Source organism: Emys orbicularis, chromosome 5, assembly GCF_028017835.1.
Source record: "Emys orbicularis isolate rEmyOrb1 chromosome 5, rEmyOrb1.hap1, whole genome shotgun sequence".
NCBI lineage: Eukaryota > Metazoa > Chordata > Testudines > Emydidae > Emys > Emys orbicularis.
In genome coordinates this window covers 48,242,539-48,268,242 of record NC_088687.1, presented here as the reverse complement: position 1 = coordinate 48,268,242, position 25,704 = coordinate 48,242,539, and positions in this window count along the sequence as shown.

The following is a 25,704-nucleotide window of genomic DNA, read 5'->3' as shown; positions in this document are numbered from 1 at the left end:
TCTCCCGATTGATGGTCTTGCTTAACGTGATATATGTGCTCCTTCTCAAGCACAAAATGGGGTATTTCTCCAGCCACTGAGGTTCCATCTCTCCTCCATTTTGGAGGCCAGTTGCTCATAGGCATGGCTTAACGTGGGATCGTCTTTTTGTTCCTGAACAAAGTTTCTTGCTTGTACTGGGGCTCCCAATACCAGGATGGATATCTTCTCCTCTACTCTGACTGAGGTCAGGGTGTTCTCAAGATCCCTTTCCATAGGTCTGCTTTTTCCCCAAGTCCTGCTAGTCCCATGTGTTCTGTGCGAAAGGAACAGTCACAATCAATAACCATTGACCTGACCATTAATGACCTGCCTAAAAAACATCCAGTCTCATCCTATTATTATCTGGTATGCCAACTCTCCGGCCAGAGCCACTCTGAGGGCTTCAGTGTGTGTTCCCACAATCAATCGTAAGTACTGGCAGGGGGAGACTTTTACATCACCACGTATGCACTGTATACAGGTTGTCTCTCTTAAGGCTTCATCTTCCATAGTGAGGGAGGCCTGAACTACTATCTGGCTGCACTAGGAGTGCTTACATTGTCTTCTTTTATACCCAGACCAGTACTATCAGTTTGTGAGGGTTTGTGAGCATGCATCTCTATGGTCCAGACCCGGGTGTATTCACATTCCATAAGGGGGCATTCCTTCCTCACATGACCTTGCTCCCTCCAGGAGTAACAAGTTATTGGGCTGGCTTCAGGGGTGTATTTCTTTGTTGGAAGTAGAGTTTTGGTCATGAGATGGCACTAGCATCTCCATCTGAGAACCCTGTCTCAGCCAACTAAGGTATAGGGTGGACTTTTGGGTGGGGTCTCGCCCTAACTCTACCCTATTGTTCTCCCAGGCCTGTCCCTGATCAAGCAGGTAGCTGGGCCTTCCTTTAGGGAAATTCTAAACAAGTCCACCCACAAGCAGGGGTTAAGGACTCAGTGTCTGTGTCTTGTTTTTCCCTTTCATCAGTCCTGTGGGCTACTGAGGGTCGGGGGCCATTGATAGTCAGGAAAATTGTGTGTATAGGGATCCCTCAGCCACTATGAAATTTTCCATCAGTGCCTGACAAAAAGCAACAAAGAGTCCTGTGGCACCTTATAGACTAACAGATGTATTGGAGCATAAGCTTTTGTGGGTGAATACCCACTTCGTCAGACGCATGCGTCTGACGAAGTGGGTATTCACCCACAAAAGCTTATGCTCCAATACATCTGTTAATCTATAAGGTGCCACAGGACTCTTTGTTGCTTTTTACAGATCCAGACTAACATGGCTACCCCTCTGATACTTAGTGCCTGACAGAGACTCAGGTGGTGTCGTAACACCCACTCTAGACCTCTTGCCACCAGTAACCAGATAAATTGTTCAGTTAGAATTAACTCAGCAACCTGGGCCCCAGACCTGTCCTTGGGGTGGAGCCACTGCCAACAGTGTTCCTTCAAGAATTGGGCTTTTACATGAGGTCTGGCAACTTTGAGGTAAGTTTCTGACCTAAATTGCTGACTGTGTCTCTCTTCATTGCTATCTAAATATTCTAGACCCCTTTTCTACTAGAAAAATGTCGGGGGGAGAGTAAGACTGTGTAATAATCCTTTTTGACTCATGTAAATTTAGGTTTTTTCATGGAAGATTCAATTAAAAATATTTTTTGTAGCTTAAGACAAGTCTGTGCTATTAATATTTAGCAGGGACAGGAGAACCATTCAAACTAGATCAGCACATGTTAGTGCTCTGCACATGTTAATTATATTTTTTATTAGATTTTTCTCTCTCTCCCCTTGTTTATGCTCCTTTTCATTATCCTCCTGTCTCTGTATTTATTTATTTTTCTGCTCCATTTTCACACCAATTTTTCATTGTTTTTTTCCCTCTACTACATTTTGCATCAATTTCTTTCCTAAACAAAATGTAAACTAACTTTGAGTTCCAGTTAAAGTTTTCCACTAAAATGTTCAGGTGGATTTGGAATCAGGCAAAATAAATTTGCCTGCCCCTAGTAAGTACAGCATGATGGCATGAAAGGAGGCTGTTATAGCACCATTTTTGTCTGTCAGAGAGTACTTGAATGAAAGCTGGATCTCTCAAGATTTCCAACCCAAAGGAGTTTAGCTTTTAAGGGATCCAAACTTTTCGATCCTTATTCAGATTTTGAGGCCTTTTGAGATTATTTTGTCATTTATTGTCTTACCTGTATAAAATTCCACCTACTACACAGTGAAGACTCTTGCCCAGCCAAAGTTTGGGAAGGGGTAAAAAGCTATTTGATGTTGTCTCTTGAATCACCCACTTTTCTCCCATTATCGTTACAAGAAAGGGTGAGTGACCATTCTGTTACAGGCACTTTACTAAGTCTTAATAAGTTCCTGCTTAGATCATTGTGGTCAATTCTAGGCACACATTTAAAAATTATATCATTCTGCTTTTAAAGGTGAGAAAAAGTAATTACATTGATCTCAGTGCTGAAAATATGAGTGAGCTATGAATGACAGGCTGAGAAATCCTAATCAATATAAAAAAGAGCTTTAAAGATCATTTAATTGAAGTAGAGTAAGTAGAATCTTACATGGTTTAAATAATGTCAACAGAAAAGTTACTGTTTTCAGCTCAGTACACATGATAAGACTGAGAGTCATAAGCACCTAATACCATCTCAGGAATTTAGTAGTGGGTAAAGATTAAAGCTTACTGTCTCAACAGGGTGCTGAGCTCTTGATTTATGTTTTTTATAACATCAAGTCTGGATTATTGTAATACCCTGTTTGTAGGCCTCTTTGATACAGTGGTTTTCTGGGCAAAAGGCTTCAAAATGCACAGATTATAGGAACTAGAATTCTCAGTGGAACTGAACTGTATCAACATTCTGCTAGTCCTGATTGGCTTATGTCAGGTATTAAACTGATTTCAAAAATGTGCATGCTACTTACTTTAGTTTAGTATGAAGCCTTAAATTACCTTTTTTCCACTTTTTTTTTAAACATTTCTCATTTGTTCAGTACATGACATATTATTGTGACTCCTGATGGTAATATCAGCTTGAATCTCTATGTGACCTCAAAATACATTTATTTCAGTGGGTGTTGACAACAGTCAGTACCTCATGGGCTTAGGCTCAAGTAAATGGGATATGCTACCCGCTGTAAAAGACCTTTAGGACTCTGTCTCTCTCTATTCCAGGATCCACCTTATTACATTTAAATTGAAAATTTGAAACTGGTGGAGATTCTTGAGCTGGTTTTTAAATATATCTTTTACATTTGAAAAATAACTATGATTAATAGTGTGACAAAGTTCCTCCTCTATCTTGGTGGGTCCTGCGCTTATTGGCGGATTTTCTTGCCTCAGAGATTCACCATGTGGGTTGGGGAACAGCCCAGAGACCTTCCCCTCTGGAAGAACCCATAGTCCAGGTCAATTGGGAGGTTTGGGGGGAACCCGGGCCCACCCTCTACTCCGGGTTCCAGCCCAGGGCCCTGTGGACTGCAGCTGTCTATAGTGCCTCCTGTAACAGCTGTATGACAGCTACATCTCCCTGGGCTACTTCCCCATGGCCTCCTCCAAACACCTTCCTTATTCTCACCACAGGACCTTCCTCCTGGTGTCTGATAACACTTGTGCTCCTCAGTCCTCCAACAGCACACCCTCTCACTCTCAGCTCCTTGCACCTCTTGCTCCCAGCTCCTCACACTCACACCACAAACTGAAGTGAGCTCCTTTTTAAAACCCAAGTGCCCTGATTAGCCTGCCTTAATTGATTCTAGCAGCTTCTTCTTAATTGACTCCAGGTGTCCTAATTAGCCTGCCTGCCTTAACTGGTTCTAGCAGGTTCCTGATTACTCTAGTGCAGCCCCTGCTCTGGTCACTCAGGGAACAGAAATCTACTCATCCAGTGACCAGTATATTTGCCCTCTACCAGACTCCTGTTCCCCACTGGTCTGGGTCTGTCACAATAGCTATGATTAAAGAACAAGGAAATAATATTTGAAAAATATGAACATATAAATCAGCTAGTTCAGTTATGTATCCTAGAATATTAAGAGAATCAGCTAATACCATTGACAATTTCCAAAAAGTCATAGAAAACTAGGGAGTAATAAATGATTGGAGAAAAATAATATATGCTAGTAATTCTGCTTTTTTTAAAATATGGAAAGGAATAATCTTAACAATTGCCATCCAGTAAGTCTAACTTCTATGCTCAATGAATAGTATGGAACAAATATGAAGAGGAAAAAAATCACTAAACATTTAGGCTTGATTTTCAAGAGAGTTCTTCATCCAGAATGAGGGCCAGATTTGCAACAAGCTTATCACAATGGGTTCTCAGCTCTTGTGAGAATCTGGCCCAAGTGTTACAATGGGTGCTGATGGGCACTAAGCACTTCTGAAAAACTGTGACTTATTTAGGTGCCTTAATTGAAGCTGAGATCTTTTGAAAACCTAGATGTGATTGGGGATGTTAAGCCACTTGGAGGGCTTCGTCCCTCACTGGAGCAAGTGAAAATGTGCAATGAAGTAGGCACAATGCCTCCTGGACCTGCTGCACCACCAAGGAAGAAGCAGCAGCATTCAGATTCTTTTGTCTGCCAGCTCTTCTAGATGGTGTGGAGGATGCTCAAGTCAAAGCCCCACCCACTTCCCTCCCACCCCCATTCAAGAGGTTAGTGCCAATAGCAGAATGAGACCTGTGGCCTACTTGAACTCTGTAAGTGGGACCCAACTGAAATAAGTAGTTTTGCCATTGACTTCAAATGAGACCAGGATTAGACTCTGAATTCAAGGACTGTCTCTGGGATTGGTCCCTGTGAAAAGAATGCCAAAGGTCCTTAGGTCCTCAGCCTCCCTTATATACTTGTGTAGATTTCTCCAAACACAAACTGGCACCTCTGGAAGTTAATGGCATAATCAGCAGCAATAAGCAGCATGGTTTTATAAAGCATAAATCTTACTTGGCACATTTGTTCTCTTTTTCTTTCTTGATAGAATTATATTGTGTGTGGAAGGACACAGAGTGTAAGTTTTATGTTTAGCGTTTAGTAAAGCACTGGATGCTGTGTTTCATGAAACCTTGTTTTAAAACAATTCTTATTGGCTTGGTCAGGAACATTGGCTAAATGTTTTTAAAAAGGTAATGGTAAAAATCAATGTATTGAATTTGGGGGTAGCACACAGACTGTTGTGATAGATAGGGCAATTTCCTGCAATAGCCTTGAAAGACCTTATTGTATTAAGTTTACATATTATTCTGAGCCAGGATTGTATGTAACCTCTTTAAGGGGGAGATGTGACAGATATTGCGACCCCCTGGAGTATCTTTGGGGTCCACTGTTTTAAGTGTATGGTTTATGTATTACTGTGCTCCACTCCTTGGGAAGGGCTACCATAGCTCCTCCAGGAACTAAAAAGAGCGGTGGTGAGTAAGGCAAAATCATCCAGTTTGTAACTCCCTCAGAAAGGTACGACCTCCTTTGGAGGTTCACATATACTTGTTCAAATGAGATTATCCAGAGACCAACCATCAAAGAGAGGACTTTTGGATAAATAGCCCCTAAATTTAAACTGACTCAAGGCCTTCTTTCTGATCCAGCAAACAGACAGGATCTTCTGTCCAACAGGTGGGAAGGAGGGGTAATCCTTGTAGAAAGATTGGAAGGACTGGACGTAGTAAGGCCCCATAATACTAATGGCTGACCTCTGGTCAGCTTTTAGCAGGCATAGAGGAACTTTTATTGTTTTAATGTGTTATCTGTATTGCTTGTATCTTAAGAATAAATATGCTTGCTTAGAAGGAGCTGTGTGATAACTTATAACTATGAGCAATACACTGCTCATAGCCATGTGACAGAAAGCAAAGTGCAGGCACTGGCCTATTAAGGCAATTTGGGTTGCTGGGTATATTGCAGTGTAAACCAGGGACGTGTGCAGCCTTAAAACTCCAGTCAGGAGGGACTGGTATCTGCCCAAGAGAGGTGATGCCTGGAAGCCTAAAGTGGGCACCTTTGGTGGACTGCAGAAGGGAAATACAAGTGCAGTTGTCCTGAAACTGTGAAAGTTGTTACCTTCTGGTCTTACTTCATATCTTCACTAGTAATGGAGGAGGCAGTAAACAGTAAGTTAGAGTCGGCTGAGATTTTTTTCCATGTACAATTTTCCCACTGGAAAATGTAGTTTCAATTAAATTGATACGACCCACTGGAAAATGTTGATTTCAACTACATTTTACCATTTTCACTTTTTCATTTCAACATGTAAGTTTGAAAACATTTTTCATTTTGATATTTCCAACTGAAATATTTTCAGAAATTTTTGTTCCACAACATGTTTGGATATTTTGACTTTCTGTTCCAATTCAGAACAGAGACTAATTTTAAAATGTTGAAATTTCCTGCAGGACAAATCTTTCATTTCCCTATTAGCTCCACTGCACACTAATCAAATATATACACTAATTAAATATACAGATAATACTAAATTGGAAGGGACTGAAATTCCCATTCTGGACAGAAATTGATTTTAAGAAGTATAGATATTAGATATGTGGGCAGAAACTAACAAAATGAGATTCAATTTGGAAACGATGTAGTTGTTTGGATCACTCCCGTGAGTAAATACTAATAAGCATACAGATAGGTTGTACAATCAGGTACTGAGATACCAAGGTGATAAATACCTTTGATATGCTGTTAGGTAGGGAGGTAAGATTAGATAAATAAATTAAGTGCAAAGTATGTAAGAAAAGACATGGATATAATGTTTTGGGGGAACATAATGTCAACAATCCATAAATATTTGAAGGCTGGAAACAGCAATGATGCTGATGAATTATTCAGTCTGGTGTATGTGGTATAATTAAGAATTCTGTTTTGAAACAGGAAGAAAAAAGGTATGAGGGAAGAATCTTTGAGCACGGGACGTTTTAGGATGGAATAGTGTCATCAGAGAAGTGATGAAGACACCAACTTTTGGGATTGGACAAAACACTAGAAAATCTAGCTTCAGGAACAATCTTCCATCATCATGGAAATTGACTGGATGACCAAATATATCATAACATCTCTAATGTCTACGATTCTATTGTATCTCTACATTTTCCCAATAAAGCTGTGAAGTCCTCGAATGCTACTTGACAATTACTTGGTCCATGTATTGAAATGTTCAGTAGTTGCTTGATGTATGTACTGCAGCTGATGTGTATGTAAAACACTCTAGTATACACCTAATCCAAGGGCTTGCTAGAATATATAATTAAATGTAAAAGAAGTAAAACATGTTTTAAAATCCTTCAGAAACACTGAATTCAGAAAATGAAATGTTTATAGCTACCAACAAAACACCAGTTATGAAAGCCTTTTCCTTAGTATGGAATTTTCTAACTACAATACTAGAAATGCCCTTGAGGCAAGGACATTTTTAGCTGTAGTGATCATCATCTACTTTTCTCTTGCCCTGAGAGAAATACTTCATAATGGTTCTTTATGTTCTGTGTTGAGAATGTATGATACTAGTTAAATGTGATTCTGCTGTTGTGGAGAAAGTTAAGGCATCACATTCCTGATTTTTCATTGCTATTAGTTAAAATGTAGGCATATTTCCAAGAGCTTGTGTACTACAAAGCCCATTAAACCTAAATTATGTGGCAAGGCCCATGTGCGTTTGTGTAGTCTAGGTGTAATGAATTCTGTGGAAAACTGGGAATTATGCAGTAATATTAATGGATTACAGAATCCTTTGATGACCTTTAAATGTACTGAAATAAATTCTAAAAACACACCACAGTGTAAAAATATATAACTGAAACATATTATTTACCTGTTCTGTAATGCAGGATTATCAGTCCCCTAGGGCTTAGTAGCTCTGCAGAAGGAAAACCTTAGGTCTTTCAAGGCCTTGTTCAACCTATTACAAGTTTCATTATGAAACCGAAACATAACTGTGAAACTGTGTATTGAACAAGTCAGTTCTACCCAGAGAAAGCAAAACCTTTTGCTTTATGTTTCAATAAAAGCTTTGTGGACTGAGAAAAATTTTCACATTAAAGTTGGTTTAACTGTTGTGTTTGCACGTGAAATAAATTGGCTATCTCATGGCTTCAGATTTTATTGCCTAAGGGTATGTCTACACCCAGCCGCTAGTTCGGCGGCTGGGAATCGAAGTTCTGGGTTCGACTTATCGCGTCTTGTCTGGACGCGATAAGTCGAACCAGGAAGTGATCGCCGTCGACTGCGGTACTCCAGCTAGATGAGAGGAGTACCGCGGCGTCGACGGGGGAACCGCGGCGTCGACGGGGGAGCCTGCCTGCCGCGTGTGGACCGAGGTAAGTTCGAACTAAGGTACTTCGAACTTCAGCTACGTTATTCATGTAGCTGAAGTTGCGTACCTTAGTTCGAATTGGGGGGTAAGTGTAGACCAAGCCTAAGATTCAAAGCTCTAGTCTGAACTTCTAGTCCTCTGTTTAATTGATATAAATACTCCCTCCTAAGGAGAAATTTTATATTTACCAGTATCAGATTATTAGTACTTCACATTAATGACTCAAAGCTAGTCTTTTCAGTACATCCAATTTATATCCAGAAAATGGCAATTCATACTGGAAAATGACTTCCAGAATCAAGTCATGATTTACCAATACAAGCCTATGATGTACACACACCTTAAAGATACCATCTCACTCTTTTGCCCAACAAAAGATGCATTATAGATAAACCAAATCCAAATTAAACAGATTTACCTGTAGTGTGTATGTATCTGCAATAGATAATGAGAGTCCACTGGGAGAATACTCACTACATGTGTCTACCCTGGGGGCAGTGGAAAAATATCTGCTTCATCCATCCATGCCTGACATTTAAGAAAATGTCCTTGGGTCATTTGGGACTATATTAAATGACTAAAAGCAGATCAAAGGTTAGGCACCTTCTGCTTTTGAACTTGTTGGAGGACAAGAATCTTTATATACCCAGTCAGAAAGAAAGCCCATGGGCAAGGGACAAAGAGAGAGAAGCTATTACATACCAGTTCTGCCACCCTTTCTTATGTTATGTAGTTTACCAACCATGTTTACTCATGAAAGTAGTCAATGGGATTAGTCATCTAAGTTCATGCATAAATGTTGACAAATCAGGGCCTTAGATACAAAGACAGTGTTTGGTAAAGCTTAGCAAACAATTGATTTTTTTCAGTTTGGCCACTGAACCAAAAAATTCCCCCCAAATTGGTTCATCTGGAATCAAAACTGAACAAAATCAGAAACAAAATTGTTCAGGTCCGTTGAAATCAACCCTTTCCAAAGGTAATGTCAATTAGAATAAATATTTTCAAAACTAAAACAGCATTTGAAAACAATGTCAAAATAGTTCATTTTAAAATGTCAAAACAAAATGTTTAGACATATTTTAAATATCTTTTTTTCCCCAGTTAAAACTATTCTCTGAATTCAACCTGAATTTGCAAGTGGTTTTGGTGACTCCAAAATTTTGCCCCCCCAAATTTGCCCAGCCTTAGTACTCAGACAATCACTTAGATACTTGATAAAACAGTCCTGTCCCCATTTAAGTTAATGGTAAAACTCCCATAAACTTCAATAGGGTCAAGAATTTGCCTAAGATCTTAAAACTCACCTCTGCCATGGTGCATACAGAATAAAATGTGTTTATTTTGCTGTTACCTCATTCTCCTATCTGCTAACCTTCCTCTCACTGTTTCATCTACCTGTTGCATCTTGTCACGAACCTACACTGTAAATACTCTGAGCAAGTGACTTGTCTTTTTTTTACATTTTTGTACAGCACCTGGCAGAAAGGGACAATGATCCTTGATTGAGTCCTCTACCCCTTAGAGAAATACAAATAAGAAGGATCAATAGATACCAATTATCCCCAGCAAAGACTCTCAGCTGGTATTTTGTTTATTTTTGGGTTATATATTTTGTGCAATATTGCTCAACACTTTCAGTTGTGGTGAGCATATTTCCCTACCCATGAGTTCAGGATCCTCACAAAAGGAAGGAAGGAGAGTAGCAAAATAAAGACCCTGGACTTCAGAAAAGCAGACTTTAACTCCCTTAGGGAACTGATGGGCAGGATCACCTGGGAGGCCAATATGAGGGGGAAAGGAGTCCAGGAGAGCTGGCTGTATTTTAAAGATAGAATAGAATATATGGCAGGTGACCAGCTTGGCTTAACAGTGAAATCTTCAGTGAGCTTAAACTCAAAAAGGAAGCTTACAAGAAGTGGAAATTTGGACAGATGACTAGGGAGGAGTATACAAATATTGCTAGAGCATGCAGGGGTGTAATCAGGAAGGCCAAGGTACGATTGGAGTTGTAGCTAGCAAGGGATGTGAAGGGTAACAAGAAGGGTTTCTACAGGTATGTTAGCAAAAAGAAGGTGGTCAGGGAAAGTGTGGGACCCTTACTGAATGGGGGAGGCAACCTAGTGACAGATGATGTGGAAAAAGCTGAAGTACTCAATGGTTTTTTTGACTTGGTCTTCACAGCTCCCATACTGCTGCACTGGGCAACACAGTATGGGGAGGATGTGAGCAGCCCTCAGAGGTGAAAGAACAGGTTAAAGACTATTTAGAAAAGCTGGACATGCAGAAGTCCATGGGTCCAGATCTAATGCATCCAAGGGTGCTGAGGGAGTTGGCTGACGTGATTCCAGAGCCATTGGCCATTATCTTTGAAAATTCGTGGTGATTGGGGGAGGTCCTGGACAATTGGAAAAAGGCAAATATAGTGCCCATATTTTAAAAAGGGAAGGAGGAGAACCCAGGGAACTACAGACCGCTCAGCCTCACTTCAGTCCCCGGCAAAATCATGGAGCAGGTCCTCAAGGACTCCATTTTGAAGCACTTGGAGGAGAGGAAGGTGATCAGGAACAGTCAACAATGATTCACCAAGGGCAAGTCATGCCTGACCAACCTGATTGCCTTCTATGATGAGATAACTGGCTCTGTGGATATGGGGAAAGCAGTGGATGTGATATATCTTGACTTTAGCAAACTTTTTGATATGGTCTCCCACAGTATTCTTGCCAGAAAGTTAAAGAATATGAATTGGATGAATGGACTATAAGGTGGATAGAAAGCTGGCTAGATTGTCGGGCTCAATGGGTAGTGATCAACGGCTCAATGTCTAGTTGGCAGCCGGTATCAAGCGGAGTGCCCCAGGGATCGGTCTGGGGCCAGTTTGTTCAACATCTTTATTAATTATCTGGATGATGGGATGCATTGCACCCTCAGCAAATTTGCAGATGACACTAAGCTGGGGGGTGAGGTAGATACGCTGGAGGGTAGGGATGACCTAGACAAATTGGACGATTGGGCCAAAATAAATCTGATGAGGTTCAACAAGGACAAGTGCAGAGTCCTGCACTTAGGAAGGAAGAATCCCACGCACTGCTACAGGCTGGGGACCAACTGGCTAAGCAGCAGTTCTGCAGAAAAGGACCTGGGGATTACAGTGGACAAGAAGCTGGATATGAGTCAGCACTGTGCCCTTGTTGCCAAGAAGGCCAACGGCATATTGGGCTGTATTAGTAGGAGCACTGCCAACAGATCGACGGAAGTGATTATTCCCCTCTATTCGGCACTCTGAGGCCACACCTGGAGTACTGCGTCCAGTTTTGATCCCCCCACTACAGAAGGGATGTGGACAAATTGGAGAGTGCGCAGCGGAGGGCAACAAAAATGATTAGGGGGCTGGGGCACATGACTTACGAGGAGAGGTTGAGGGAACTGGACTTATTTAGTCTGGAAAGAGAAGAGTGAGGGGGGATTTGATAGCAGCCTTCAACTACCTGAAGGGGGGTTCCATAGAGGATGGAGCTCGGCTGTTCTCAGTGGTGGCAGATGACAGATCAAGAAGCAATGGTCTCAATTTGCAGTGGGGGAGGTCTAGGTTGGATATTAGGAAACACTATTTCACTAGGAGGGCGGTGAAGCACTGGAATGGGTTACCTAGGGAGGTGGTGGAATCTCCATCCTTAGAGGTTTTTAAGGCCCGGCTTGACAAAGCCCTGGCTGGGATGATTTAATTGGTGTTGGTCCTGCTTTGAGCAGGGGATTGAACTAGATGACCTCCTCAGGTCTCTTCCAACCCTAATATTCTAAGTATATATATGGAAGTATCATTACACTCAGTACCGTTAAGAATGGTTAAACAGCTTGGCAAAAATCCAATATGTCCCAAGTTTCAGGATCTGGATTTTAGGAAAAGAAAACCACCACACTAAACCCAATTTTCTTGTGACCCATTTCTGTCCGAACCTCCTTCTTACCAACTATTTATATCCTGCTCGTTCTTCATTCCACCCACCTTTCTTGCACCGGTAGACATCTATTTCTAAGGAACAACTGCTCTCCAATTTGACCACTTTCCTTCCACTTTAGCCAGCTACCCTTCCCCCCTGCCCCCATCTATATACTCAATGATCTGTGAGCTCCAAAACATTTGGAGATTTGGTTTGGACAGGTTTACTCAAGACTATAAGTGTTTCCTAATTAGTGTTGTGCAAGTAATTGATTTTCCAGTTCTCTGACAGTACAGAAAAACTGGAGTTGAGGAAGGGGAATTGTTTTGGATCAACTTGAAAATTGAAAAAAAAAATGATGAATTAAAAAGTTTAAAAAAAATATCTGATTTGGGGTAAAATAAAATGTTTCATCTGTATTTTTCACTGAAAAAGTTTCAGCCATAGATTTACTCAGCTCTACTGCTAATCTTATCCAAAAATATCTAAACCTTTCAGGGCTGATGCTCCCTGATTCCCAATGGTGATCTGAAAGGTCTTTCTAGCTCTAACTTTGATGATCTGATATCTTTCCATTCCCTACAATTCCCACATACTCCTTCCTTACCTCTCTCTAGAATGGGTCTTGTTTTTTCCAGACCTGTTTATTCATCCTTAATCCTTAAATCCTTCTCTTTCCCCCAACTTTAATGAACATTATTCTTGCCCAGTTCAGGTAGGTGCTCTGATTCAAAAGCAGAAGTGTTTTATTTGCATTAGAAATCCAGACGTTAAGGAGGATTGTGTATGCATTACTTCTAAAAGTTCTTATTTTAATTAATTTACAGTCTTTACCCTTTTCTACAATAAAGCTATATTTGAAATGTATTGCTAACATTTCCATGTGTGTATGGGAGAAGAACATGCACCATGTCAAGCTCCATTTTTCTTTTTTCCCTAAATTCCTTGTAAACTCTGGTGGTATTTATTCTGCACCAGACAAAAAACTCTAAGGTAGGGCTGAGGAGTATTTGGTCCAGCTGAGAAGGGTCTATAAACCACCTTTATGCTCCCCAATTTGGGCTACTCTGTTTTAAACAGGCCCCACAATGATATTTACAGGAATTTGCGCCGATCGCATCAAGGGTTCATCAAGAAGCTGGGGATTACAAGGACTCAGCAATGCTCTGACCATGCCCCATTCTTCTGGGATCACCTCTGCACCTTGTGGGGTTGCTACTACAGCAGCTATATGCCAGGCAATGATTCCTCTATGCTGGGTGGCCACGGCCAGCTACCTGTGTAAAATCCTGACTGTATTAAAGTCTATTGGAATTTTGCCATTGATTGCAGTGGGGCCAGGATTTCAACCTTGGCATTTGAGAGAGCACTGGCATGCCACAACCCTAACACAGGCAAGGGTCTGGCCCTTAATCTACTGTTTCATTTTGTGCCATTTCAAATGTGCTGACTTCTTTCATTGTAAGTTTTATTGTTTGGCTGCTCTTTTACTTTGTCTAGTTTTACATTTTCTCCAACCATTACACTTGCATTTTTCCTGTGCCATGGATATGGATAAAAATCATTAAAAGTAGGATGTTGCTTTGTGAGCACTTCTGTGTGTTTTTTTTCTTTAGGACCAGATTCTGTTCTCAATCACATCTGCAATTTTGGACTACCTCATTAACTTCAGTGGGTTACTACAATTTACATATATTGCTAAAGTCCAGTCTGGACTTTAATTTTTCATTTAGCACATATCTTTTGTTGCTGTGTTCCTAAAATGAGTGTGCAACTTCACAGTATTCATTTTCTTTCATAATTTCAACAAAAATTAATAATACTGTTTGCTCAGATTTTTTTTTCCAACTCCATTATTTGTTTCCCCCTTGCTCCAGGACTGTGTATACTTTGAAATTGTTTTTCACATAAATGTATGTTGGATCTGGTGCGTTCAATGAACTCAATTTTTTATTATTTCCTTGCCCTGTTTTGGATAAGTCTGTGAATTACTACACACTTTAAAAGTATATATATACTACCTATATAATATTTATGTAGTGTCTTTCATCCAAGGATCTCAAAGATCTTTACAACTTTAATTAACTTAAAAATTAATTGATAAAACAATAGACTCCCTAAGAAGTTGGTAACTATTAGTATACTCTCTTTCCATATGAGTAAACTGAGGCACAGAGAAGTTAAGTGTCCTGTTCAAAGTTAGGCAGCAAAGCAGGGGCAGGGTGGGGAACATAACCCAGGAGTGGAGTCATGTCTCCAAATTTTCTCCAAACATTTCTAATTTTGTTTTTTGGGGGAATGTAATGATTTTATTCACAGCACTATTCTAAGGTGATTCTTTATTTATTTATTTCACTGACAGCAGGATTATTAACTCAGTGTATGTCTCCCTGACTTTGTAGTTTGTGCTGTGTATCTCTGCATCATTTCAGCTGTCAACACTTTTGAAAGTTGAAATGCAAACTTGATATGTTACAAGGGAGGGAAGCCAGGAGGACAGTTACTTCATAAGGATTTTTGTGAGTAATTTGTTTGTTCTTATGTGGGATGGCTGGTGGCTTAGTTTCAACTGGAATGAAAAGGCCCAAGAGGGAGCTGAATTTGAATCCCTCACATCCCGTGTTCTCCAGGCCAGCACAACCTAAGAGTGCTGAGTGAATACTTTGCTCCTGTGCAGAACAAATACTGCACATCTCTCTTTAGTGAGCACCTGAGACCTTTTTTGACACCATCTAATGCCTTGTATGTTTACATGGTTATATCTGATAACGAGCAAGTCTGTACCTAAGACATTATTGCAGTCTAAGAAACTACAGGCAATGACCAAATTTACTGATGATATGCAGATGGCTTCTAAAAATAACATAACCATAAGTAACACCCAGTATTTCTCCCAAGATCAAACTGGCTGTACAGTGAAAAAGAACTTCTGGGTTATTTCTAATAGAGCCATATGGTGATTCCCAACTTCTGACAAAGGCAAGGTGAAGCTTTGAGGCCAATCACACTCCTATTATACTATTCAACTGTATTTTTGTCTTTGACTTCAAGGGGAGCATAATAAGATCCTTGATGAACTTCAGAGGGAGCCATATACAAATGTACATGTTAAAAAAAAAACCCCACAAAGGTTACCATATTGTGCAGCTTTGTAGGTTTGGGAAGAATTAAAGGAGCAAAACTAGGGAATCCTGGATGGCCCCATAAAAATAAAGCCTATCATTGTACTTCTTCATCAGGCAAACATAAGATATAGCCAAATACACCTCTACCCTGATATAACGCTGTCCTCGGGAGCCAAAAAATCTTACCGCATTATAGGTGAAACCACGTTATATTGAACTTACTTTGATCCACCAGAGTGTGCAGCCCCCCCCCCCCAGAGCACTGCTTTACCGTATTATATCTGAATTCGTGTTATATCGGGTCGTGTTATATTGGGGTAGAGGTGTATCTTTATAGATAGCAAAGAAAGCTTAAAAAAAAAGATGAATATATTCAAACTAAACTGCACAGTAAGTGGAAAAAAACCCAAGCCACAATAGCATCACATAAAGTAATGCAATATTGTTAGTGTGTACAAGGTAAGATAATCAGAGTTTGATTCTGCAGCCAATAAAATGCCTCCCCACACCGACATGAAATCTGTTGCTACTCTTGGGAATTGCTGGCTAAAGAAAGACTAACAGATACTTTGAAAATCAAAAAATATCAAATACATGAAATACAGAAATTATAACAATACATTTTACACAGTTCCTCAGAAGTACATTGGTACCTTGCATATTGCTGGGAAAAAGAGCAAGTCAAAAGAAATTGCTGGAAAATGTGACATTTATGCATGTGTGGCAAATAAAAAACTCTTAAAGTGGCACTATTTATTAATGTTTTGCTGATTTGTTTTAATTACAATTTTCAATAAACTGGGCTGACACCTGTATGCCACATCAGTTTATACAGGTTCATGTTTTTGAGAAAAATAAATTCACACATATGCTAGTGTATCTTTCAGGTGCCAGATATCTACCCCATTCAAAAATCTCCATTAGGTGCTAGTGTAGTTCATCAGGGTTTTACAATCAAAAACTTCGTTGAACATCAAAGTAGTAAAATACTGTAGTGCTAAAGGGAATGGTCAAGAAATACTCCTGTAGAATATTTTGATACAGAGCTCTGGTTTACATTAGGGCCCATTTTATAGCAAGCTCAACTAATATGCTGAGGGATATCTGGTTACACAGAATAGCCCAAAAGTAGAATGTGCTATGGACATTTTTGTCTTTCATCTTCTTTTCAAAAAGCTTACCTGAAGCCCAAACTCATCATCAAAATTATTGGCACTGATGCTACTCAAGTAACTGATAACAAAAACCCCTAATGTCAAAAGTCATTTAATTTTTCTATCAAGAAGAATGAGTCCATCTCTAAACATATTAAAATATTATTCACTTTGACAACAGAACTAGTTCTAAGACATGAACTATTTCTATATTAGAGAAGAGAGGCAATCAGTATTTTTCATCTTCTAAGAATCTCTATAATACAAAAAATCCATCATGTCTAATGGAACTGGTAAGTACCTAGAAGGCAAATGCCTTTTTTTTTTTTTTTTAGTTCTAGTGTGAAATCTGGTTTGAAATGAGCAGTAGCAGTTAAATCACATCTCTAATACACAGAAAAGTTTGACCAATAATGAATAAGTATTGTTCACATTTTTTTTTAATGCCATGAAATTTTCATTACTGTTCTATGGCACATTGTTGTACTATTAATGAGTGATTTCTAAAACAATGTATAATCTGTGGGCTGTTCTTAATATTTAAAATGATCACAAATTGCAATATTTCTAAAGGTTTCTATTTAAAATAGATTGGCAGGTTTTTTTAAAGGCGGTATCAGTTGTCATTATTCCATTGTAGTTAAATACACTGTAGCTTTGTTCATTTTAATACTGTTCACCAAAAAATGCAGTTATTATACCCTCTCCTATAAATGACAAAATCTGTGATGGATGAATAGATTACATTATATGGTAACATTTTAAGTGTGCATAGTATCAGATAACAAATTAAGCCATGTTAGTGTTGAGAATACAAACAATTCCAGGCATTTCATTATGGAAATCTTAGTTCTGAATGGGTACTAATCATCATGAATGAATTTTAAAAACATATGCAGTTATTTTTTAAAAATAAAATGCAAAACGTAAATTGATGTGTTCAATAAATTTTATAATTATTTACACGTTTTCAAATCAAGCAAATGCAATCAGTCAGGAATTACAGAGTACTGTAATTCTTTCAGGTATGGCAAGTTGTGTAGGCCACCCCTTAATTCTCAATATCAGTTGTTACTGCAGTATTGCAGTATTAGCAGTTCAGTGACAACCACAGAAATCATTATAGTTATGTAATTGATATGGCAAAACTAATCCTTCCCAAGCAGCTGGACTGTTCACTGAGGATTTCTTTGAATCTGGGAAAAACAAACAAGGTATCGACTGAGCCCTGGTTTACACTACGAGTTTAGGTCGAATTTAGCAGCGTTAAATCAATTTAACACTGCACCCGTCCACACGACGAAGCCATTTTTGTCGACTTAAAGGGCTCTTAAAATTGATTTCTGTACTCCTCCCCGACGAGGGGATTAGGGCTGAAATTGACCTTGCTGGGTCGAATTTGGGGTAGTGTGGACGGAATTTGATGGTATTGCCTACGGGAGCTATCTCAGGGTGCTCCATTGTGACTGCTCTGGACAGCACTCTCAACTCAGATGCACTGGCCAGGTAGACAGGAAAAGCCCCGCGAACTTTTGAATTTCATTTCCTGTTTGGCCAGCGTGGCGAGCTGATCAGCACAGGTGACTATGCAGAGCTCATCAGCAAAGGTGACCAGCCAGAATCGCAAAAGAGCTCCAGCATGGACCGAATGGGAGGTACTGGATCTGATCACTGTATGGGGAGAGGAATCTGTGCTATCCGAACTCCGTTCCAAAAGACGAAATGCCCAAATATTTGAAAAAATCTCCCAGGGCATGAAGGACAGAGGCTATAATAGGGACCTGTAGCAGTGCCGCGTGAAACTTAAGGAGCTCAGGCAAGCCTACTAAAGAACCAGAGAGGCAAACGGCCGCTCCGGGTCAGAGCCCCAGACATGCCGCTTCTATGATGAGCTGCATGCCATTCTAGGGGGTGCCCCTCCAACTACCCCACCTCTGTGCGTGGACTCCATCAATGGACTCTCATGCAACAGGGATGCGGATTTTGGGGACGAGGAAGATGAGGAGGAGGAGCAAGCAAGCGGAGAAACCGTTTTCCCCGACAGGAAGACTTGGGATGCATTCGCGGCCAGTACAGCTATTGGAAAAATCCATTAACGTGTATGGGGATGGAGCGGAAATCCTCCAGGGACGTCTCAATGAAGCTCTCCTGTACTCCCAAAGCCTTTGCAAAAGGTTTCTGGGAAGGGCAGCCTTCTTCTGTCCTCCATGGAAGGACACTTTACCACGCCAGGCCAGTAGCACGTAGTCTGGAATCATTACATAACAAAGCATGGCAGCGTATGGTCCTGGTGTTTGCTGGCATTCAAGCAACATCCGTTCTTTATCTCTCTGTGTTATCATCAGGAGAGTGATATCATTCATGGTCACCTGGTTGAAACAGGGGAATTTTATTAAGGGGACATTCAGAGGTTGCCGTTCCTGATAGGCTGTTTGCCTGTGGCTGAACAGAAATCATCCCTGCTGTTAGCCACGTGGTGGGGGGATCATCCCAGAGAATTGGGTTTGTGTGTGTGTGTGGGGGGGGGGGGTTTAGTTGGGTTTGTGCTGCACGTTAACCCGAAAACCGCAGCACCTCCTTTTAAATGGCCAACCCATTTTAAATAGCCAACCCAAAGGGTGCTTGGTATGGGAAATGAGGGTGCTGCTGTTTGAAACCATTCCCACATGTTATGAAGGTTAAAGAAGTCAAAAGACTGTGGCTTACCATGTCTGCCTGCAAGCCGAATTCTGTTGCCCACCAGTCCTGCATGTGTGATCTCTCACACCAAACCAGCAGGCCCTCAATATAAAAGGCAAAATGCGACCTTGTAAAGAAAGCACACGTGCTATGTAATGTTAACAGCTTGGTTCACCGTGAAAGAGTCTATCCATTGTTCTCTAAAATGTGTCTTTTTAAATACTACTCTCCCTTTTTTTCCTCCCGCAGCTGCAAAAGTTTCAACTCTCCCCATATCATCTCCGTCCCAGAGGCTAGCGAAGATTAGAAGGCGGAAAAAAAAAACGCACTCGCGATGAAATGTTCTCTGAGCTCATGCAGTCCTCCCGCACTGAAAGAGCCCAGCAGAATGCGTGGGGGCAGACACTGTCAGAGTGCAGGAAAGCACAAAATGAACGCGAGGACAGGTGGTGGGATCAAGATGATAGGTGGCATCAGCGTGATGAGAGGAGGCAGGAAGCAATGCTCAAGCTACTGGAGGATCAAACTGATATTCTCTGGCATATTGTTTAGGTGCAGGAAAGGCAGCAGGAGCACAGACTGCCGCTGCAGCTCCTGTGTAACCAAACACCCTCCTCCCCAAGTTCCATATCCTCCTCACCCAGACGCCCAAGAACGCGGTGGGGGGGGGCCTCTGGGCACCCAACCACTCCACCCCAGAGGACTGCCCAAGCAACAGAAAGCTGGCATTCAATAAGTTTTGAAGTGCAGTGTGGCCTTGTCCTTCCCTCCTCCCCTCATCCACCACCCCACCCGGTGCTTCCCTCCTCCCACACCCCTCCCGGGCTACCTTTGCAGTTATCCCCCCATTTGTGTGATGAATTAATAAAGAATGCATGAATTTGAAGCAACAATGACTTTATTGCCTCTGCAAGTGGTGATCAAAGGGGGGAGAGGAGGGCGGTTGGCTTACGGGGAAGTACAGTGAACCAAGGGGGCGGGTTTTCATCAAGGAAAAACAAACAGAACTTTCACACTGTGGCCTGGCCAGTCATGAAACTGTTTTTCAAAGCTTCTCTGATGCGCAGCGCACCCTGCTTTGCTCTTGTTACCGCCCTGGTGTCTGGCTGCGCGTAATCAGCGGCCAGGCGATTTGTCTCAACCTCCCACCCCGCCATAAACGTCTCCCCCTTACTCTCACAGATATTGTGGCACAGACAGCAAGCAGTAATAAACTATGGGAATATTAGTTTCACTGAGGTCTAACTGAGTCAATGAACTGCACCAGCGCGCTTTTAAATGTCCAAATGCACATTCTACCACCATTCTGCACTTGCTCAGCCTATAGTTGAACAGCTCCTGACTACTGTCCAGGGTGCCTGTATATGGCTTCATGAGCCATGGCCTTAAGGGGTACGGTGGGTCCCCAAGGATAACTATAGGCATTTCAACATCCCCAATGATTATTTTCTGGTCTGGAAAGTAAGTTCCTTGCTGCAGCCGTTCACACAGACCAGAGTTCCTAAAGATGCTTACGTCATGTACCTTTCCCGGCCATCCCACCTTGATGTTGGTGAAACGTCCCTTGTGATGCACCAGTGCTTGCAGCACCACTGAAATGTACCCCTTTTGGTTTACGTACTGGCTGCCTTGGTGCTCTGGTGACAAGATAGGGATATGGGTTCCGTCTATCACCCCACCACAGTTAGGGAATCGCATTTGCGGCAAAGCCATCCACTATGACCTGCACATTTCCCAGAATCACTACCCTCGATAGCAGCAGCTCAGTGATCGCGTTAGCTACTTGGATCACAGCAGCCCCCACAGTAGATTTGCCCACTCCAAATTGATTCCCGACTGACCGGTAACTGTCTGGCGTTGCAAGCTTCCAGAGGGCTATCGCCACTCGCTTGTGAACTGTGAGGGCTGCTCTCATCTTGGTATTCTTGCGCTTCAGGGCAGGGGAAAGCAAGTCACAAAGTTCCATGAAAGTGCCCTTACGCGTGCGAATGTTTCGCAGCCACTGGGAATCATCCCAGACCTGCAACACTATGCAGTCCCACCAGTCTGTGCTTGTTTCCCGGGCCCAGAATCGGCATTCCACGGCATGAACCTGTCCCATTACCACCAGGATGTCCCAATTGCCAGGGCCTGTGCTTTGAGAGAAGTCTGTGTCCATGTCCTCATCACTCTCGTCACCGCATTGCCGTCGCCTCCTCACCTGCTGTTGAAGTTTCTGGTGCTGCATATACTGCAGGATAATGCGCGTGGTGTTTACAGTGCTCATAACTGCCGCAGTGATCTGATCGGGCTCCATGCTTGCCATGGTATGGCATCTGCGCAGAAAAAAGGCACGAAACGATTGTCTCCCGTTGCTCTCACAGAGGCAGGGGCGACTGACGACATGGCTTACAGGGAATTAAAATCAACAAAGGGGGCGGGTTTTCATCAAGGAGAAACAAACACAACTGTCACACCGAAGCCTGGCCAGTCATGAAACTGATTTTCAAAGCCTCTGTGATGTGCAGCGCGCCCTGCTGTGCTCTTCTAATTGCAAACAGCTGAGTCAGCAACAGCACCAGAGAGCTTTTAAACGTCCAAAGGCACATTCTACCACCATTCTCCACTTGCTCAGCCTATAGTTGAACTGCTCCTTACTACTGTCCAGGCTTCATGAGCCATGGGAGCAAGGGGTAGGCTGGGGTAGATGCGACCGCACGGTTCTGCCGGCTGGGAGAGCAGCTTGAGGCAAAAGCCTCTAGCTCGCATGATATTCCAGGCAGGACTGAATCTCCATTAGACGAAACTTAAAGAAGAGAATGACCTGGAGTCACACCCATTTACGTCCAGGCGCCCCCAACCGACCTCACCGAGGTCGGTCAGGAGCACCCATGTCTGCCTAGGCGCCCCTGACCGACCTCACTGAGGTCGGTCAGGAGCACCCACGAGACGACGGTTAACAGTCGTACTGCACCGTCTGCCGCTGGCAAGGCAAGGCAAGGAGATGCTGCTGTGTAGCAATGCAGTAGCGCGTCTGCCAGCAGCACCCAGGAGACATACGGTGACAGTGAGCTGAGCGGGCTCCATGCTTGCCGTGGTATGCCGTCTGCATGGGTAACCCAGGAAAAAAGGCGAGAAACGATTGCCGTTGCTTTCACGGAGGGAGGGAGGGAGAGAGGGAGGGGGGCCTGATGACATGTACCCAGAACCACCCGTGACAATGTTTTTGCCTCATCGGGCATTGAGAGCTCAACCCAGAATTCCAATGGGCGGCGGAGACTGAGGGAACTGTGGGATAGCTACCCACAGTGCAACGCTCCTAAAGTCGACGCTCGCCTTGGTACTGTGGACGCACTCTGCTGACTTAATGCGCTTAGTGGGGACATACACAATCGACTGTATAAAATCGATTTCTAAAAAATTGACTTCTATTAAATTGACCTAATTTCATAGTGTAGACATACCCTGAGTCGATGATCCCATGTAAGTTATTTCAGACAATGCTGGAACAGCCTCCACAGTACTTGCTCTTTCCTAGGTTGAGGAGCAGCCAGTGGATATATTGGCTTCATTCTTCCCTTGTCCCCAAATAGCCATTGATGACATGAGCTTCCTACTGGACCTGAACTCTGTGGCATGTAGGGCACAAACAAGCCCCACAAAGTTCTCTATATAGGGGCTAACTTGTATATAAAAAAATGCAGAAGAACTGCACTGATTCTGTTCCAAGGCAGCTTTCTCTACTGGCATAAAAAAGGGCAGAATTTGTTACTAATTTATTTTACAGGTATTTTAATATATTTCATGTTTATGATTTGAGGTACAACTGACAATAATTACTGTAGTCATCACAGTTGTTAGACCAGTACCTCAATACTGTAATCTGGGTGTGTTTGGCAAATTTAAAGGGAATTAGGATTTATTAAAAGTATCAGAATGCCATGAACAAAAGTCTTTACTATTCTACAAAAATGATAGTGCACATGAAGCAGCACTATCTTCCACACACTGGCCTGCCAACATGCCGTGTCATGACCCAGAGGAACCACTTCTAGAAGCGAGTAATTCATTCAGTCCTTACAACCAATACCCAATACTTTCATTTCGGATGTCCAACAAGAGTGTCAGTGCCAAATGCTGTGGTGGGTTTGTGATATGTTGATATGAACTAACATTTAGTTGGTGAGTAGGAACTTCCATGAGATCACCAACTTATTTCACGTAGGCAACTGAACTAACATCATGAACATGGCTTCTTTTTACCACTGATCAGGACTACCTTGAACTGGCTACCTAGAGGTGAGAGTTTCATTATCCCACTACAAATCCTCTGTGCTACCTAGTCCCCCTACTTAAAGATTATCTAATATAGTTTTTGAAAATGGACTTCAATGTTCACTTTTTTTTGGTGTACAGAATCAAGTGTTTCATTCACTTAAAATAACCACTTTGTTTGTTTAATGTGTATCCTTTTGCAAATATGGGCACTGGGTTACAACATGTATAAATGGGAATTACAAAGTGCAGGATTAATGATCAGTTAGCTTATTCAAAGACTAGTAGCTACTTCCCTTTTTGGGTGAAAATATAAGCACACTCTGCACTGAGACTGAGCTCTTAGTTACTATGGTAATAGAGCCATGGTAGTTAATTCCCCCCCCCCAACACATTTTCTATTGAAATAGTTAGAACAAAGTATTCTCCAGTATATTTAGTTAACAGCAGATCAATTGCTTTTTTTCCTCTCCTGCCAGGCAAACTACAGGCAAAGAGGAGTCATATCGCTTAACAATATTGCTAGTGGGAGACTGGATTAAAATAATCAATGTGGCTTTTAACAGTGGCTTTTCATGTTAAATGAAACTCTAAAATTCCAATTCTTGGATTGTCTCCTGCCACTGTACTGGATTACATTACAACTATTATTCCCTGCAGCATCTGAATATAGAACAAAGGAATAAATATATCCTATAAAGTATATCTGCTCTTCTTCTCCTCTTCATATGTGTCTAACCCTTTTTAGTTTTCTACTAAGCATTTGTCCAATTAGACGCACAGGTTAATGCTTCTTTGTGGGGAAAAATATTTCTTTTGAATCGCTTTTAAATTAGCTGCCTTTCAATCAATTACACAGACCTCCCTCATCCCCGGAAGAACCCCCCCCCCCCCCAAAAAAAACCAACAACCCAAAAGATTATTTTTCTTTTAAAAACAAAGTTCATGTTGCAAAAATCACCAAACCGCACTCATCAAATACATTCATTGGTACCATATTCCATACCATCCTCAGCAGCCTTTGCAAACAAGTAAAAGTAGGAACAGGCTCAAGACTGATGCATTTCAATGTGATCCACTACTGTGAGGAAACCTGCATTTCCAATAGTTGTGCTGTACTTGTCCTGTGGATAAAAAGAATGAACATAAGAACGGCCATACTGGGTCAGACAAATGGTCCATCTAGCCCAGTATCCTCTCTTTTCACAGTGGCCAATGCCAGGTGCTTCCGAGTGAATGAATAGAATGTGTCAGTCCCTGGTACAGTCATAGAAATGTATGACTGGAAGGGACCTTGATAGTTCATTTAGTGCAGTCCCCTGCCCTGAGACAGGACATGATCAATCTTAAACTTTATTAAGCTCTTTAAAAGCATATTTTAAAATTTATGTTTTTAAACTGAATTAATGGGGGAAAAGATTTTATCAAAAGCAATCTCATTGGTATACTATTAAAGTGATGTGCAAGGATCTAGCCACATGTCAACCATTAATGTTAATAGGAATCAGATAGATAAATCCTGCTATAAATTTATCTCAAAATATTCAACATTCCAATGAAAGTACTCCCCTAATTTTAATTTCATTTCATTTCCATGAAATAGTGCACAATTTATCCTGGGAAAGTACTGGGAAAAGTCATCAGATAAAGTATCCTAAATATTTTGGAAGGCACAGGGGCTTTGCACTTTCTCCCACTAATGGAATATATTGGCCAGATTCCCAGCTGGTGTAAATCAGTGTAGCTCCACTAAAGTCAATGAAAATATTCTGATTGAGACCATCTGAAGATCTGGCCTTTATAATTCTATCAAAATCTGCAAGTTCAGCAGTTTTTTAATTATGATTATTTTACATGATGATGGAAATCACCTCCTAATCTTGCAGTACCTGACTTTTGATGCATGTGCGAGTAAATAACCCAGAGTTTAAACAAACATTTGCTATTAATCATTCTAAGAAATAGGGGCATTGATTTATAAATGTATTCATGAGTCAGACTTGCAATAGTCATGGATGAGTAAATTAAACAGGTATTTATTCTCACTTTATTAAAGACTTCAGGAGTTATATATTCTATTCCCATGGTTTTTTTAAATATATAATGTAGCTGTATACTATAAATCAGACAAATATATAACATTAATTCCTATTATCCAGAAGGCCAAGTTAAAAGGAAAACTTCATAAAGAGATTTGAAAACATAGCATTA